This window comes from Panthera onca, chromosome B4 (genome assembly GCF_046562875.1).
Source record: "Panthera onca isolate mPanOnc1 chromosome B4, mPanOnc1 haplotype 2, whole genome shotgun sequence".
Lineage (NCBI taxonomy): Eukaryota > Metazoa > Chordata > Mammalia > Carnivora > Felidae > Panthera > Panthera onca.
This window is the reverse complement of record NC_138345.1, coordinates 90,416,768-90,422,972: the sequence shown is the minus strand read 5'-3', so window position 1 is coordinate 90,422,972 and position 6,205 is coordinate 90,416,768. Positions and strand designations below refer to the sequence as shown.

The 6,205-nt window shown below is 44.9% G+C and overlaps 1 long non-coding RNA gene across 1 annotated transcript; it reads left to right on the top strand.

Moving 5' to 3' along the window:
• Positions 1-3,101: 3,101 nt before the first annotated feature.
• On the top strand, positions 3,102-5,701 carry LOC145715597 (uncharacterized). Its single transcript, XR_014137880.1, has 3 exons — positions 3,102-3,230; positions 3,707-4,798; positions 5,317-5,701. It is a non-coding gene; the product is annotated as an uncharacterized LOC145715597 (long non-coding RNA).
• Positions 5,702-6,205: the final 504 nt, after the last annotated feature.

The following is a 6,205-nucleotide window of genomic DNA, read 5'->3' as shown; positions in this document are numbered from 1 at the left end:
CCCTCTCTCTCTGCCGCTCACGCTGTCCCTGTCTCTCTCAAAATAAATAAATACACTCAAAAAAAAAAGTTATGCTATGAAAATTTAAGGCTCAACTTCCTGAGAGTATAAACAGGCTGGCGTTGCATTTCTGGACTGTTGAGACTCTAATTTTGAATTCTGAGTTTTACTTCTTAAGTTTCCATGGTGTCCCCAGTTATGTCCAGTAATTGGTAAAGCAAGGTCCCTTGGGGTATCCCCAAACAGAAGACTCCTCCTTTGGGACAAGCTGGGGTAGGAAGGATGGGGTGAAGGATTACAGAAAGGGAGTAATGTGATAGACTTCGAAGAATAGAAAGCTTGGAAAGAGCGGGGTATGCAGGTGAAGAGAGTGGGGGTTAGACATCAGACAAACTTTGGCAGGAATGCCAACTCTACCTCCAGGAGCTCTATGCCCTTGAGCAATTTGCTACACTTCCTGGTGCCTCGGTTCCCTTAACTATGGCAAATATGATAGGAGATGATGTATATAGGAAACGTAGGCCAGTACCTGATGGAGAGGAAAGTGCTTTAGCATTTAAATTATTATCACTATTATTAGGATTAGTCAGGAGACCCGCGCTGTCACCCCACCTCTGAATCTGACTGGCAACGTGGCCTTGGAGAATTCGTTTCCTTTTCTGTGTCCAAGAGGCTCACCCATGAAACCAAGTCATGCTTTTTATTTCTTTGCAGCTTGTGAATCAGAATTCTGCCAGCGGTTGCCTCTGGAGACCAACTCCCATCTCGCCACTCCCTTTTGGCACACACACACACACACACACACTCCTGAGATCTTAGGCCTTTTCTCACTTTTTTCAGGACAGTATTTCCAAATTTTGCTCTGCTGCTGTACAAAATTAACCTATATTACAGTGAGAAGGGTCAGCAGAAGCCAGCTCCCAAGAAGGCTCTCTTGATCCCTTGATCCCCACCTCCTGGTATTCACACTCTTGTGTGGTCCCCTCCCACAGTGGATACAGCATAGTAATAAGCTTTTGGTATAACCGATGGAATCATTCAGAAATGTCAGTGTGCAATTTTTTAAAAAAATTTTAATTCCAGTGTAGACAACATACTGTGTTATGTTAGTTTCAGGTGTACAGTATAGCGATTCAACACTTCCATATACTACTCACTGTTCATCAACCTGAGGGTATTCTTAATCCTCTTTCCCTATTTCACCCATCCCCCGACCCCCTCTGGGGACCCTCAGTTTATTCTCTATAGCTAAGAGTCTGCTTTTTGGTTTGTCTCTCTCGCTTTTTTTTCCCCCTTTGTTCGTTTGTTTTGTTTCTTAAATACCACATAGGAGTGAAATCATATGGTGTCTGTCTTTCTCTGACTTTCTTATTTTACTTAGCATTATACCCTCTAGACCTCTAGATCTATCCGTGTTGGTGCAAATGGCAAGATTTCATTCTTTTTTATGACTGAATAATATTCCATTGTGTGTATATACCACATCTTCTTTATCTATTCATCTATCAGTGGACACTTGGGCTGCTTCCATAGCTTGGCTATTGTAAAGAATGCTGCACTGGGGGCGCCTGGGTGGCGCAGTCGGTTAAGCGTCCGACTTCAGCCAGGTCACGATCTCACGGTCCGTGAGTTCGAGCCCCGCGTCAGGCTCTGGGCTGATGGCTCGGAGCCTGGAGCCTGTTTCCGATTCTGTGTCTCCCTCTCTCTCTGCTCCTCCCCCGTTCATGCTCTGTCTCTCTCTGTCCCAAAAATAAATAAAAAACGTTGAAAAAAAAATTAAAAAAAAAAAAAAAAAGAATGCTGCACTAAACATAGGGGTGCATATATCCCTTCAGATTTGTGTTCTTGTATTCTTTGGGTAAATAGTAGTGTAATCGTTGGATCACAAAGTAGTTCTAGCTTTAACTTTTTGAGGAACTTCCCTACTGTTTTCCACAGTCGCCGCACTGGTTTGCATTCCCACCAACAGGGCATGAGGCTTCCTTTTTCTCCACTCCTCAACAACACTTGTTGTTTCTTGTTTGTTATTTTAGCCGTGATAACAGGTGTGAGGTGACGTCCCATTGTGGGTTTTGCTTGATTTTCCCTGATGAGGGATACTGAGCATCTTTTCATGTGTCTGTTGGCCATCTGGATGTCTTCTTTGGAGAGATGTCCGTTCATCAGAGTGTCACTTCTGAGATTAGGTCATGAAAGACATCGAGGCTTTCCCTTTACTTCTGGATTACTCACTCTTGAGAAACCCGGCTGCCATGTCATAAAGATAAACAACCAATGGGGAGGTCCAGGTGGTAAGGAACTCGGGCTTGTCAACAACCAGTGTTAATTTGCCAGGCATGAGAGTGACAGGATCCTCCAGCCTCAGGCAAACCTTCAAGTGATTCATCCCAGTCAACATCATGACTACAACCTGACAGGAGACCCTGAGCCAGAACCACACGGTTAAGCGTTTCCAAATACTTCACCCACAGAAACTGTGTGAGAATACATGCTTATTGTTGTTTCACATCTCTAAGTTTTGGAGTCATTTGTTATGCAGCAATAGATAACTAATACAGGGTCCCCAGGGACACGTTGTATACAGATGAATGGGTTTATAAGTGCAGACCCTGGGGCGCATCTGGGGACTGGCTGAAACCCTATGAACCTTTCCAAAAATCTCGCTCATTTCTCTTCCCCTTTAGGTAGCAGACTGTTTCCTAGAATTTAACACTTTGGATCATAGTTCCTTTTGTTTTTCTGAGCGGTGTTATTTTGGGTTTGTTTGTTTTTTTGTTTTGGTTTGTTTGTTTTGCATATTAGGGCCCTACGCTGAGGCAGGCCCTCCTCGGGCCTACTCCAGGGTCTGACAAGTTTCAAAGTCCTCCTGGTGCGCAGTTATCTTTTCATGTCCTGACTGGGCCCATGCCACGTGCCACACGGCCCTACAGATAATAAAATTTGTGAAAGAACAATAGTTAACTACAATAGGTTAATACCACTGTTTGTTTCTACATCAGCTTCCACCCGGTCATTCTTGCCCTTACCTTCAGCGGTGTTAGAGCGGCCGCAGGCATTTTTGGCATCCAGCTAAGGGAAAACGGAATGTAATTTGGATTTCGTAGGACATGTTTGTGTGGCTCGCAGACACTCGTGTGTAGAGGTGAATAATTTCTTGTCTTCTCAGGGTTGGAGTGGTTTCCCACGATACTCCTGGAAGTATTGCTTTGCTGACACAATAGCATATCATGGTAAGAAGATGCCCTAACCAGGGTCACATGGGCGCCAGGGGCATGTGGGGATCTGGAGGAGGAACGAAGGGTGAAACACACAGAGCTGGACGTTAACCCATGAACAGGTCTTCCGATCTTTAGATGGATAAGACTGTAAGCCAAAGGTTGACTAGGTTGGCATCTAGTCAAAACTATGCCCTCCCCACCAAAAAAAACCACAACTACTCATCCATTATAGCAGAAAGACTGAATTCTTTTTCTGCTCACTCTTTAGAGTATTACCCCACAACGTAATTTACGTATAAAGAAATGAATAAGCAAAAATAAAACGGCAACCAGAGACTAAAAATGTGGAAAACAATATAAAAGCACATCAGAAACCCTATTATATTTTTTGGGGTTTGGTGAAGCCTGAGGTATTTGTCAACTTGGCAAAACCTGTCACGCGTGGTGATAGCCGAAATTCGCTTTCAACCCTTTTTTTCTATTTACAGATTTTTCGTTCTTCAGGAGAGTCCTCAAAATTGTCTCTGCTTTGGGTTCCACAAAAGCCAGCTTCGCTTGTGTGCCTTCCCACTGAGCTCCAGAGTCCAGCAGAAAGCTTTCCTTCCTGTCCGCGACCGGCCTTGGCTTTGGTTTTGATCTGAGCTCCTCTCCACTCTCCTCACTTGTTCTCAGCGGCATTCATGTGGACCCACTAGCTCCCCTGGCTCTTGGCTGAGAACCTTTCATATTCTGAGGTCAAGTTCTATCTCCGCCAGCAAGTTTGGAATCCCCTCGCCTGAAGCCCGGTTTCTTTCTGAAGACCTCGTGTTCTTTTTCCCTGACAGGAGCCCATGACAGCCTCGACACTCTCTCCCCCTCACCACCACCTCAAGGAATAACACTTCCAAGTCTCTGGCATTTCCACCTGCTTCGTGACCACTGTTATTATTACCCTGGTGGCATCATGAGAGCAGGAAACACATCTAAACCATTCACTTTTGCCTAGTTGCAAGTGCAGACACAGCAAAGTTTGGTGAAGAAATAAGTACACGAATCATTATATTATCTACCTCTTGGCATAAAATTTGAATATTTATGTGGCCAACCTTCACGTACGATTCAAAATCTCCTAGCTCTAACTAGGCAAAATTCCATGAACTTTGGAGCTGGGGCGGAATAAACTGTTTCGCTACAGCGACATCTTCTTTGCTTTTCCCTTGTTGAGACTTCATCCCTCAGTTTTCCTCTCCTTCCTTTTTTCTTCCTTTTCCCCATCCTCTTTCTTTCTCTCCCCTAACACACACATCTGCGCGTGCACTCACAAGCATACCTGCGTTTATACTTGTAGGAACCAGAAGAATCCATTGGGAATTAGCCAAAGCTATGGTTCGAGTTATTTATTTAAGACGTTCATTTGTTGCCCAAGTTGCTTTGAAATCTGGACAGGGGGAGGACAGAGTAAACCCTGTGGTCAGGAAGCTGCGATGCCCTGGTGGAGATCGGAGAGGCTCTGTTCCAGCTCACAGATGAGAGACACTGATCTTCAAATGGGCCTCGGGAGAGACGATGCATGTCCAGGAATACATCTCTGCTCGTTTCTTGTAGGTCAACAGGAAGGATTCCTTATTTTCCAAGCAATAATACGTTTCCTTCATTGAGATAACTGACCTCCAGTTTTATTTCCTTGCAAACTAGATTATAACCCTCTAAAATGAAACACCTCACCCGATGGTATTTTCACAGAATGGAGTGGACAGCTGTTGTATTTGCCTGTCCAGTATCCATCCTTGTTATTCTGAAAACAGTCCACGGGGTTCAGGATGGCGGGGCTCACCCCTTGTCTGCACCCAGCAGTGCGCCTAGACTCAAGCTTGGTCAGACACTCTTACCCTAGAAAGTAAAACCTGAACGAAGTGCCAAAAAATGAAAAGTGTTGCAATCCTCTTGTCTCAACCTCAGTGTCCTGAAGAAACGTCCAATTATTCCTGGCCTCAGATCCTCAAAGCTGTTCCCATGCTAAGACCTGGTTTTGCTATTTTCGCTTCTAGCTTAGGAGCCGCTCCTTCATCTTCCAATTAGTTACTTACTTTCTTTTTTTTCCTCTTTTTCTTTATTCCAGGGAGGATGCTCGTAAGTTGCAAAGAACCTAGCAGCTACAGACAGGTGAAGTAGATCTGAGATGTGAAGACCAAAATCTGGGGCCAGACCCAGTTATAATTGTAGAGCAGGAAAAACCAGTTTTCCTAAGGTCCGTTTCACCTCACTGCTGGCCAGCAAAGCCACAAATCTCTGTTCCCACACCGTCACTTCCACAACGCTCTGTGCTCTGGTGCCTTCTCCAGTTTCTTCCTAGCAACACTCATCTCTGAAAAGGCACGGAATCAGTCATGGTTTATTTGGTCAATACTTTTCAAACACCTACTGTATGTTGGACACCGTTCTAGGTACTTGGGGTGAATCAGCAAAATCTCTGCCGCAGTGCGGCTTTCATTCTAGTGGCGGAAAGCAATCGAGTCAACAAATAAATGAGCAATATAATTGGGCAGAGTGATGAGTATAATGAAGGCCAAGGCGATAGAGAATGACTGGGTGGTTTGGGAGGGTTTCCCTGAAGGACACACATTTGAGCTAGGAGGAGGATCCTTTGTGGGACATGAAAATATGGGGGGGTGGGGGGAGGCAAAGCTATCCGGGCACCTAAAACAGCAGGTGCAAAAACCCTGACGTGGGGATGAGCATGTATGTACGGAAGAAAGAAGTACAAAAGGTCAGGGACATATGCAGGGGACAGATCCTACTGGGGTTTGTAGACTATGGTGCAAAGTTTGTGTTTTATCCTCATTGCCACGCAAAACATCAGAGGGAGGTGGCACGATACGACTTACTGATTTGAAAAAGATAACTGACCACAGTGTGGATAATCAGTTGTAGAGCAGGGAAACCAGCTGGGAGGCCATAACCGTAATTGTTACAAGAGCTAATGGGACTCGGGCACGAGCACAGATGGA